Here is a 13,219-nt window from a genome sequence, read left to right as displayed (position 1 = left end):
GAAGGAGAAAAAAAGAAGGAAGGAAGGAAGGAGAAAAAAGAAGGAAGGAAGGGAGAAAACAAGGAAAGGAGGAAGGAAGGGAGAAAACAAGGAAAGGAGGAAGGAAGGGAGAAAACAAGGAAAGGAGGAAGGAAGGAAGGAGAAAAAAGAAGGAAGGAAGGAAGGAGAAAAAAAGAAGGAAGGAAGGAAGGAGAAAAAAGAAGGGAGGAAGGAAGGGAGAAAACAAGGAAAGGAAGGAAGGAAGGAAGGAAGGAAGGAAGGAGAGAGAAAAAAGAAGGAAGGAAGGAGGGAGAAAAAAGAAGGAAGGAAGGGAAAAAAAGAAGGAAGGAAGGAAGGGAAAAAAAGAAGGAAGGAAGGGAGAAAAGAGGAAGGAAGGAAGGAAGGAAGGAAGGAAGGAAGGAAGGAAGGAAGGAAGGAAGGAAGGAAGGAAGGAAGGAAGGAAGGAAGGAAGGAAGGAAGGAAGGAAGGAAGGAAGGAAGGAAGGAAGGAAGGAAGGAAGGAAGGAAGGAAGGAAGGAAGGATTCCTGTTGATGATTTTTTTGTGTAACAAACATGGTGGATCTGAGAGCGAGATAGATTTATAGTTAAAAAGGTGGAGTTGAATTGGTTTTTTTTTTATCGTCATTTTTATCGTTATCGGGATAAATGCCAGAAATTATCGGGATACATTTTTTATACCGCCCATCCCTAGTGCACATGAATGCAGAATATCAAGATGACCCCAGTGTTTTTCTCCCCCAAGATGGAGGTGGTGGATTCATTTTACATGTAAACTCATAACAAGGTTTTCCCTTTTTTTAAAGTAATTATCAAACATACCACCAAAAGTTTTAGGAAAAACCCTTACATACATATTACATATTTTTAAAGCTTACCAAGAATACATTATTGCATTTGTGCATTCTTGAGCTGGAACTTCTAAAACACATCTTTCACCAGTGCAAGTTAAGACTCTTTTGGATCAAACTCATATTCCACATCAGCATTTTCCACAGAAACATTCCATCTGAATTATTTACTAACCAAGCACTTCTTCCTGGAAGTCGGCTACAACATTTGCAGAGAACAACAGTTTCCTCGACTGTTTAATATCTTAAACAGATGTATATAACAGACTGCATCTTGGATAATAAAGCATTACGGATTTAAAGACAACCAACCATTACCAGCATGAGCAATAGCTGCCATGATATCCTCTCATGTTTCATGGTTATTATAATAAAGAAACAGTGCAAGTGATAAAGATGAATAGTATTCAACCCCACTTTCAGGTTTTCTGGATGACACTAATGATTTGATTGTTTTTCCTGGCGACACCGACTACAACTGGAGCAACAGCGCCCTCTGGTGGCCAAGACACGGAATAAGGAGCCAGTAAAAAAACACATAACAAGGTTTCTATTTCTGAAATGTGTTCAAATATACCACCAGAAGTTTTAGTAACAACCCTTAAACAGTTACAAGACACACAATGATTTTACATCATTATTATTGAAGAGGAGGACTGTGTCAAGTCCAGGGGTGCAGATCCGATGTCAGGATTGGGGGGGGACACCAACGTGATTTTAATTTAAATTTTTTTGCCAATATGCAACTCATACCATGCCATATATTGGTAAAGGCTTGCCAAAAAATACTGCACAGGGAATCATTTATTTATTGTGCTTACCTTTCTTGTTTATTTGTCCTAAACAGCCAACAGTGTGTGTCACTGCTTACTTAACTGTTATATTCCTAAATCATAATTTTAAGGGTTTTGGGCATGTAGTGTCTACTCATCTCAAATTCTTCTCACCCTCTTCCTTTTATCCTATGGGACGACTTTATGCACGATCAATTGATATAAGGATGAAATATGGAGCCCTAAACAAGTTGTTTAAACTAACTGATCATGTTTTAACACAGTTATGGTGGTAAACAGTTCTAAAAAAAAAAAAAGGACCCATTGCTTTCATTCTGTACACCTCAAAACGCACCGTGAATGTATTATTTTTTTAGAAATATATTTTTAATAAATATTCTACATATTCAACCTTTAAGTCTGAAAATACATTTGTTAAATTTTGAATAATTTAGGGTATTTTTATTGGGGGGGACAATTCATGATTTTCAGAAATTGGGGGGGACATGTCCCCCCCGTCCCCCCCGGGATCTGCACCCATGGAGAACTTTTTCAAATGCAGTCTCGCTCACTGCAAAAACTCAAAATCTTACCGGGAATATTTGTCTTATTTCTAGTTAAAATGTCTCATTTTTAGTCAAAAAATCTCATTACACTATTTGACCATTTTCACCTGTTTCAAGTAAATTTTCACTTGAAATAAGTAGAAAAATCTGCCAGTGGGACAAGATTTATCTTCTCATTACAAGCAAAACAATCTTGTTCCATTGGCAGATTTTTCTACTTATTTTAAGTGAAAATCTACTTGAAACAGGTGAAAATGGTTGTTTTTGAGTCTTGTCTTAAATGTAATGAGATTTTTTTTTAAAAGAGACTAAAAATTTGACATTTTAACTAGAAATAAGACAAATATTCTTGTTAAGATTTTGAGTTTTTGCAGTGTATAATAACTAGTGAAATCGATCATGTTGTTCTGATTTGCATTTGTAGTTATTCTATATGTATTAAGTAATAGAATAATCAATACAAATGGACACAGAGTAATTCCATAAAGGTATTTAAAAAACAAACATTTACATTTTCCCCTGAAGCCGAGGTGTGGCGGCTGCCGTACCTTCATACCCAATTGACGCCCCTGCACACATGCGGGAGCACAACACTCCTCCCTGTCTCCTCCCTCAAATGTTTGAATATGATAATGAAGATAATTATCCATTAAAAACCGCTCATCCTGACAAGAAATGTGCAAAAAAAGGTAAAAAAATTTAAAAAACATCGGCTGTGAGCTGGAATAGATAATTTATTTGGGGGCATTTCTTCTGATTTCAGCTGCATTGCGTTATGGGTAATGCTGTTCTTTGCTTTGCGTTGCGTTCCGTGAAGAGTTTTGGTTTTATTATGATCGTACGGATTTGTGAATGTTTATGAGCAGCGTCAGTGCATCTTTACACTCTGCTTTTCTTGTTTGTATTTTAAGAACCGACACCAGAACTTAAGTTGGTGGATGAAAAACGGCTCCTCGTTCTGCTTTATTGTCACGCGTTATATACTGACGGATTAAGACCAATGTACACCTTTATTGAGTCTTACACATTGTGGATGTCCGCGATCACCTATCTCATAAGTATAACAACGTGAACAATATACATTTATATTTAAAACATGAAGCATCACGATCTGATTCCTCTGCTGCAGAAATAAAGACAACTTGTGCCAACGGGATTATCGAGGTGCAAACGTGAGAAATAAAGAGCAAAGTTGCTGTAACTCGGAGTGTTGCATCACCGGGAGGAGAGACCGGTTTTAGTCCAGGTGTTGTGCCAAAAAGTGATTGCCTGCCCAGGGGCGAAAATGCCGTTTCATAGTTGGGGGGGACAATAAACAGTAAAATTTTAGAGAATAAATCCAGGGGGGGACAAGGAATAAAAGTTTTAGCCTTCCTTTAATACAGCATTTTGACATTTTCAACTCTATCTCGCAAACAGGCAGAAGACCTTTCTTAGAGCAATACAAAACAATGGTATTAGGTGGAAGGTGGCAGGAATACAGCACATCTGACATAATACACTGCAAAAACCCACAATCTTAACAAGAATATCTGTCTTATTTCTAGTTAAAATGTCAAATTTTTAGTTAAAAAAAATCTCATTCCACTTAAAACAAGACTCGTCACTGGAAAAAACAACAATTTTCACCTGTTTCAAGTAAATTTTCACTTGAAATAAGTAGAAAAATCTGCCAGTGGAACAAGATTGTTTTGCTTATAAGATAAATCTTGTTCCACTGGCAGATTTTTCTAATTATTTCAAGTGAAAATTTACTTGAAACAGGTGAAAATTGTCAAATAACAAGTTATTTTTCTGGTGATGACTCTTGTTTTAAGTGTAATGAGATTTTAATGTTTATTATTATTTTCGATTTCGGTTTCGGCCACAAATTTTCATTTTGGTGCATCACTACTAAATACTACTGCATTGTTCCAAAATTATTAATTCCGTCTCAAATTATTCTAGGGGGGGACAGCTTTACTAATGGGGGGGACTTGTCGACCCTGTCCCCCCCGGGATTTTCGCCCCTGTGCCTGCCAGAATCTGATTGCGGCCGCGGGAGCGCGCACAGCAGCCCGTTGAGGGATAACAGCTCATTGAGCGCGGATTAAACGGTCATAATATGCAGATACACACACCTGTACGTCCGCAATTATAGCAACGGTATGTGTCTTAGAAAGTGTAACGTTTGTTGTTACGTAATTATCACATCTGTGCCCAAAAGAAGTGTAGTTTGTAGCGAAATCAGCCGTGACAATGACGTGATAGACATGTCTCTACAGTATGTGCTTCTGTGTCTGATGCCTTTGTTTAGCCCTGTCTTTGGAAATTAGACTATAATGAATGTGATTTATGGGTGTGTTTTCAATAAAGAATTGATCACTTTTGCAATATGTCTGCATTTTTTTTTTAATCTGATCTGGGCCCTACGTAGTATTTCCTCCCATGTTTGGATGTGCTTTGTACATCTAATATTATTGTTTGCCTACTAGATATCCTGTGATACTAGAGTTCACAGGACATCTTTTAACTCTTTTAAAGGACCATTACAACAATTTCAATGGTTTTATTATTTCATTCTTTTTTTAGTGATAGAAACACCTTTTTCTGTTGATGTAGCAGCTCTGCTATATTGTGAAGGAGGATGCTACCTCAGTATACTTCTAACTTTAAAATAAATAAGTGACTCTGATGTTGTGTATTCTTAAGCTATCTAAAATACACAATTTTTGTTAGGTTTATCGGGCACATTAGGTGTATTTGCACAATGTATCGGTATCTAATTGATATCGCCGATACCAGCCTGAGTTTTACCCAATATCTGATCGGAAAGGAAATCGGTGGTATCGAACATCACCAGAGGTGTCTTCAGTATTCACATTCATTACTCAGGTAGAAGTATAGATACTAGAGTTTAAAAATACTCCTGTAGAAGTTGAAGTATCAACTCAAGTTTTTTACTCAAGTAAAAGTATAAAAGTACTGGTTTCAAAACTACTTAAAGTATAAAAAGTAATGTAAGGGGGAAAAAAGCCATTAAGGACAAAAGCCATTGAAAATGAATTCATCTTAGTATAATGCAAATATATTAAAGAAGCATATATGTGTACTATTGAGCATTAACATGTGTTTCAGAGAGCAGGAGATATGATGACTAGTTGCCTATAAGTATTGTAATGGTGCAAAAAGTCAAACTTCAGAGGCATGTTATCATTTATCCTAACCTTTATTGGAATGTACATCCAAGTTTAGTTGCAGGAATCTGAGGGAACGGATGTAAGAACAAAACTGGACAAGAACATCTGAAACAACCACAACCAAATTCACTCTATCCGGATGGAGCAATTTAACTGGATAGTTTTTTTTAAAGGCCGAAATGAAATAGAGTAACGAGGCTGTTTTTAAAATGTAAGGAGTAAAAAGTACAGATAATTGCGTGAAAATGTAAGGAGTAAAAGTAAAAAGTCGTCTGAAAAATAATTACTCCAGTGAAGTATAGATAACCAAAATTTCTACTTAAGTAAGGTAACGAAGTATTTGTACTTCGTTACTTGACACCTCTGAACATCACTAATCTGTAGTAAAAGAGTACAGGTATTAAAATCAGATGGTCTCCGTTTCAGACCCAACACATACGAGCATTATGCATTACTGCCGCCAGAGTCCTTATAAACACCAGGAAACTGGACCACATTACACCGGTCATGAAATCACTCCACTGGCTTCCAGTGAGTCAAAGGATAGAGTTTAAAATCTTCCTGCTGGTCTACAAAGACCTGAATGGTCTTGGACCAAAATACATGCTTGATCTGTTAGTTCCTATGAAGCTCCCAGACCCCTGAGGTTCATCTGGATCTGGTTTGTTGTGGTTCCAGAACCAGAACCAAGCAAGGTGAGACAGCGTTCAGTTATTCTGCTCCTCACCGGTGGAACAAACTTCCTGTAGACCTGAGGTCTGCTCCAACTGTAGATCCTTTAAATCAGGATAAAAACATTACTGTTTACTCAAGCGTACTCCTAAATTAAATACTTACCTGCTGTACTCTACTGCCCTTACTTTTTAACAACTTGTGCTTTTTATTATTTTACCTCTGTTCTTATCATTTTATTTGTTATTTACTGTTTAATTGTGTCTTGCTGCTTTTAATGTTGATGTAAAGCACTTTGAATCCCCTTATGTTGAATTGTGCTATACAAACAAACTTGCCTTGTCTTGCCTTAAATTAAATACTTACCTGCTGTACTCTACTGCCCTTACTTTTTAACAACTTGTGCTTTTCATTATTTTACATCTTTTCTTATAATTGTATTTCATTTTATTTGTTATTTACTGTTTAATTGTGTCTTGCTGCTTTTAATGTTGATGTAAAGCACTTTGAATTACCTTGTGTTGAATTATGCTATACAAATAAACTTGCCTTACTAAATAAAAAACCACAAAGGAGTTTGCATTAGTTTGGGTAACTTATTGCTGCAAAAAAGATGAGATCATACGTACAGTGGCGCCACCAGGGGGTGGCCAGGGGTGGCCACGGCCCCCCCTACAAATTTGCTGGCCACCCCACTTGCCTCAAAAAAAAAAAACCCCACTTGCCGGTCACATCGATTCTATCGTCAGTTATGCGTTTCATCCAAAAATACATACCAGTAGGTGTTTCTTTAAGTATTTCTGAGCCAAATAATACAAAAAAAAAAAGAAATATATATATATATATATATATATATATATATATATATATATATATATATATATATATATATATATATATATATATATATATATATATATATATATACAAAAATACATTCAAATATATATATATATATATGTATACATATATTCATAAAAATAAATATATGATATATTAAAATATATATGATATATATTATATATTAAAAATGCATATATATATCTATTGTATCTAAGTAAAAAAAAAGCATTTCTGAGCCCAATAATGAAGTATATATATATAGGCCTATATATATATATATATATATTTTTTTATATATATATATATATATATATATATATATATATATATATATATATATATACATACATATATATGCCTTAGGTTTTTATTATCATGGTATTAACCATTAATGCAGACAAGTTAGAAAGTTTTAAAAAAAGTATTTCTGAGCCTGTATACTACAACAGTATAATAAAGTCCTGTAATGATGGCTTATAGTTTTGGTTCCACCCCAAGAATTGAAGTGGCCCCCTCTGCCCCCCCCTATGAAACATTTTTGGAGGCGCCCCTGCATACGTACAAACCATGGATGTAGTATTATGGTACAAACCCCTCATAATATGTAACAAAAAACGTTTCAGTTTCATGGGTTCAATGTGGGAAAACAAATCCCCTTCGAGGGGGCGGGGCTTATAACTCTTGCTCCAATCGCTATCCTCGTAGCATCCACGTGACTCCCGGCAGCCAATGGGAGGCCAGGGATCGGGGCTTGCCGCACCCGAGCAGCGCAGAGATAAACCCGCTCCTACACTCACGCACCAGGGGATAAAAACACTCCGACCTCGGTCCACTTCACCACCTTAAAGCGAGGGTAAGATCACATGCAATCTCAAATATTTTACATTTTATTTTACATTCTTGCACAAGTGATAATGAATCTTGTGTTTTTTTCTTTTTTTTTTCTTTTTTTTTTAGAAATCTTTATCACCGTGTTTGTGTGTTAGTGTGTGTTGGGGGTGGGGGGGGTTTGAACACATGCTACTGCACACACAAAATAACCTTTATTTAACCGTTTTGCTGTGACTTTACCCAAGTCAGCTACTTTAATGGGTTTAAATCGACGGCCAGTCACTTTGCAGCCCGAGGTGTTTGTGCTTTTCCTGAGCGTTTCCTCGAGCAGGAGCTGCAGGCCCATGCTGCCATAACCTTTGCAATTTCACATGCAGTTTTCACTTCTTCATTTAATGTCGGCTCTTGAACAGTCGAGGTTTCTAAAAGTTGGGTCATTTCGGTAGCCTTGCATTTCCTTTTTCCGAAATCAGAGGATCTGGGCTGCATTTTCTTGCACAACCATGTCCATGCATATTCACTTCTAAACACCGCGGTTGAATTGGTTTGATATTGGATATTATGAATTCAACACCCATAAAACTTGTGATACATACCACTGATTTTGGTCATATTGCTTGTGATGTGTTCATGGTCATCTAGACTATATATCACAAAACAGTAATTGTTAAAAAAACATATATATGGGCATATATATATGGGCTGATTTAAAAATCATATTATGGGCTGATTTAATGAGGTTTAATGAATTCAACACCAAATTAATTCAACACCCATAAAACTTGTGATACATAACACCGATTGTTTTCATTAAACCTCATTAAATCAGCCCATAATATGATTTTATAATAATTACTCTCTTGTGATATATAGTTTAGATGACCATGAACACATCACAAGCAATATGACCAAAATCAGTGTTATGTATCACAAGTTTTATGGGTGTTGAATTCATAATATCAAACCAATTCAACCGCGGTATGCATATTCACTTCTAAACTATGAGCAGGTTTTGGCAAAAGACTACTAAATGAAACATCCCATACGGAAATAGATCAGATGGAGAGCTGTGAATCTTAACTGATGTAGCCAGATCTCACCAATGTTACATTTTAACGGCATGAAAACATACTGAAGTCAAACTCAGACCATGTAATAAATGTGTTATTCAGGTTGCATTGTGATACAAGTGCAATGGCTATGCAATAAAAAACCCCAAACAAACAAAAAACATTTATATTACCCAATTCCTATATTATTGCCGATTAATTTGATTAGAATATGACTATTTGCAGCTTTTCATTGTTTGATATGGTGATTCATTTGTAACTGTGTTGTAGATGTGATGGAAATGTATTATTAGTCTCTCTGAGTTCATTGAGTACATTCAGTTCAAACCTGTATTGTGTTTATGCAGTAGGAATGGGCGATATTTTACCGTTCACGATATACCGTCAAAAAAATTCCCCATGATAAGAATTTGTCATCTTGCGGTAAAAACGATAAATTCCCGTTGATGAAGTTTTTGTGTAAAACTGATTTATGGTTCTGCGTTAAATCGACGCACAACGTACAGGAAGGAAGGAAGGAAGGAAGGAAGGAAGGAAGGAAGGAAGGAAGGAAGGAAGGAAGGAAGGAAGGAAGGAAGGAAGGAAGGAAGGAAGGAAGGAAGGAAGGAAGGAAGGAAGGAAGGAAGGAAGGAAGGAAGGAAGGAAGGAAGGAAGGAAGGAAGGAAGGAAGGAAGGAAGGAAGGAAGGAAGGAAGGAAGGAAGGAAGGAAGGAAAAATTCCCGTTGATGACGTTTTTGTGTAACAAACATGGCGGATCTGAGAGCGAGATAGATTTATAATTGAAAAGGTGGAGTTGAATTGGTATTTTTTTTATCGTCATTTTAATCGTTATTGGGATAAATGCCAGAAATGACTGTGATACATTTTTTTAGTCCATACCGCCCATCCCTATTATGCAGGTTGGGTTTAGCCGTCTTACACAGCTGCAGAGATGTTTTCTTGAGACTTGCAGGTTATTTTGTCCTAAACCAACCTGCTCGGTTCTGGTAAAACTGCTGTAGCAGGCGTCTGTGTCACTGTTGCGTTGAATACACAGATTTACGTTTGGCCCCTTTTTGAAATTCACCATCTGGAGCCACATTCTTTATTTGGGAGTGTTTGTTATATTATTATCACGGTCTTACTCGGATATTGCATTCACCAAGTGGTTAAATACATAGGTATTAGATACTTCTTCCCCACAACAGTAGTAATATATGACAGCATAGTTTTAAGGTGTTTTGTTGACCGATCTGATTTTACTTAGTATTCCTCTGAATGCAGATAACTGTGAAATCCCTTCCCCCTCTTCCTGTGTGAGTATTCAGCCAATCCAAATGGCCTTAAGTGATGGTAACTCCCTGGATTTTTGTGATTCTGTTAGAGTGAGTGAAACCCCCGATGGGATGGATGCCGGTTCTGTCTGGCTCCATGTTGCCACGCTTTTAACATGACACAACAACACACACCCGCTGCAGACGGAGAACAGTGTGTTTGTTTAACTCCCCACACGCCCACACCCATGACTGCAGTGCAGCTGGAACCGAGTTCCTCATTTAGTTTCCTTCTGAGTACTTCACTTTCCCCTTCCTTCCTCCCTTCACGTGATCATTTAGCAGGAAGTGTTTCGGGTCTGGTGGGTGGTTTCTGCCACGCCACGGCCAGATAAATAGATCTTGTGCTTGCACAGAAACACAAGAGCGTCTCGCCCGACTGGAAACGACAGTTGGGGACAGATAACGTTGTTTCCGTACAGACAGGCCCTCGAGTTGTGGATTCTTTTAGCTTCTACTTTTATGTTTTTTAGCTTGCGTCTGATACCATCTGCGTCAGTCTAGAATATTATAAATGTCCTCTGGAGTTCTGGCTAGAAAATGACTGCTTATCCTTGATGACCCAAAGTCTAATAAACGTAGCATTGCATTTTAAAGACCACAGGAGCCGCTACTTCATCACTCTGGTTGTGACGTAATGCTGCTAGGTGGATTAAACGCATGCAGTAATATGGAAAGGATAATTAGCTTTGATTGTCAAAAAATGAGTAATGTGAGGCCCTGGATAGCTCATACTCCTTTTACACCAATCTGGTTCCAGGGCTGGTGCTAGAGCCGGTTTGCGGTTGGTTCTAAGTAAGAACCGGTTGAGAACCGTTTGCTTTTACACAAGCTGGTGCTGGCCAGAGAGCCACGTCATCACGTTACTGTGTACGTCACCACCACTCCCCCTCGGTTTCATCCCCACCCTGATCAGGAAGCTGAGAGCCAAAAGCTGTTTTAATTTCAGCTGTAGCGCTGTTAATATAGCACTTTATTAAGTTTTAATATTTTTTCAGGTAAAGTAACCTTTAAGATCCCCAACCTGGGCTCATTTTATCCAAATAACGCCTGTTAAGAAATTTGCTCTGAAAATTTCGGAATTTCTGGCTGACTGCGGGCTCTGGAGCTGATTTATGGTTCCGCGTTAAATCGACGCAGAGCCTACGGCGTGGCGTACGGCGCCTGTCGCCGCGTAACCTACGCCGTAGGCTCTGCGTCGATCGTCACACCATATGAGGAAGCCGACAGTTAAAAGCTGTTTTAATTTCAGCTATAGCGCTGTTAATATGGCACTTTATTAAGTTTTGATATTTTTTTCAGGCGTAAAAGTAACCGTTAAGATCCCCAACCTGGGCTAAGTTTATCCAAATAACACCTGTTAAGAAATTTGACTGGAGAGCCGGCAGCCCCCGGGGCACAGCAGCTCCTCAGCCGGCTCAACCTGCGCCGTCTTCCCGGGGGAGAAACCTGCAGCTTTGTTGAGAATTACGCTGGATGAAAAAAATCATTTAGGAAGATAAATGTTGGTTTAATAGAATTAAATCTATCAGTTGTAGCTACGCCTGTTAAGAAATTACGGCGCACGTCGCCGCGCACATCAACGCAGAGCCGAGGGGGAGTATTGGGACGCACCCCAAGTGTTGCTGCTGGCTTCTCAAGCCTTTCTTGGACAGCAAAAGTTTGCGATCCAGCAAGTTGACCATTGCTGCTTATGCTTTACATCCATTTTAACGTTAGATTTTAACAGTCTGTTAAGTTAACGGCCGTCTTCAATGCTCCGTTGTTTAAAAATGGCGCTCTTCCACGTTTATTCTGCTTTGGTTGCTCAGTAATCTGACCGGGACCAGCCGGTATCTGACCAGGACCAGCGCCACTCGCGGGCACAGCGAGAACTGCAGGTCGCTACGCGTGTGTCTTTTTGAGAATGTGCACGTCGACGCATCAAATGAACGCAGGATACGCATGGCGGCCATGATGCGTACGCGGTCTGAACTGCAAGTATATCTCAGGTGTTATACGTTTAGTCTCAAGACAAGACCTTGCATGAGGAGCATGAAGGAGACTTAATATGTTCCCTCTAGACTTTACACGCCAAGACGCATAAGCAATTGTTGATACTTCCACCCCAAAAATGACCATCCTCCAGCTCAGAGATATAAAGAGGTCTTGTCTCAGGCCCCGTTTACACATAGCCGGGTATTTACAAAAACGGATATTTCCCCCTCTACATTTTGAAAAATTCCATCGTTTACACGAGATCGTTTTCAAAATCTCTGCGTTTACACGAACCTGCATAAATATGCTGTTAAGCCGATCAGAATCCTGGAAAAAAACATCAACAAATGACACGTGTGAAGACTGAATAATATGGTTCCGCGTTAAATCGACGGCGTAGCCTACGTACGGTGTGCGTCGCTGCGTACCCTACGCCGTAGGCTCTGCGTTGGTGTAACGCGGAACCATAAATCAGCCTTGACTGCCAGTTACTTCCAAGACGGAACGAGAGTCTTTCGTTTGGAGTGACAGAGAAGTGGAGTTACTTTTAAGTGTGACTTTAGAATATAAAACAGGTAAAATACAAGAAAATATTGACGGTGGCCAAACAAATTGTAAACACAGGTCGCACACATGATGCTGGTGATGTTTCTGTTGCATAATGTGACGTTCTGAAGCCTAAATCTCCGTTTTCCTCCGTTTAGACGCAAACGTGAAAACTGAGTTTTTGAAAATCTCCACTTTGGCCGGAGTTTTCAGAAATGATCGTTTTTGGAGACTTTGAGCTTCATTTTCGTGTAAACGAACGGCCAAAACGCATGAAAACGCCTCAGTTTTTGCTCCGTGTAAACGGGGCCTTAATATGTTCCCTCTAGACTTTACACGCCAAGACGCATAAGCAATTGTTGATACTTCCACCCCAAAAATGCCCGGCCTCCAGCTCAGAGATATAACGAGGTCTTGTCTCAGTGGTTGAGTCTGAGAACTGCGTGAAACACCGGCAACTGTACACATAAACGCATACATTAAAGCTGAGGCTCTTAATAACACGCATAATGATCTTTTCATTGGTTGTCATTTGGTTGTCATTTGAGTGGCATACTTTTGGACCGAATACAATTGATTTATTTTTTTGTCATGGCTCAGT

At 38.6% G+C, this 13,219-nt stretch overlaps 1 protein-coding gene across 14 annotated transcripts in view; it reads left to right on the top strand.

The window, feature by feature from the left end:
- The first annotated feature begins 7,627 nt into the window (after positions 1-7,627).
- add1 (adducin 1 (alpha)) overlaps positions 7,628-13,219 on the top strand; it is a 55,519-nt gene continuing 49,927 nt past the window's right edge. For all 14 annotated transcript variants that reach the window (XR_009783475.1, XM_061733643.1, XM_061733650.1 and 11 more), the window contains exon 1: positions 7,628-7,734. The gene's annotated coding sequence lies outside the window, so the exon portion shown is untranslated. The remainder of the gene's footprint in view (positions 7,735-13,219) is intronic.

The sequence above is a fragment of the Cololabis saira genome, chromosome 11, assembly GCF_033807715.1.
Source record: "Cololabis saira isolate AMF1-May2022 chromosome 11, fColSai1.1, whole genome shotgun sequence".
NCBI classification, from domain to species: Eukaryota; Metazoa; Chordata; class Actinopteri; order Beloniformes; family Belonidae; genus Cololabis; species Cololabis saira.
Note: the sequence above shows the minus strand (reverse complement) of the source record. Positions and strands in the feature narration are given on the sequence as shown.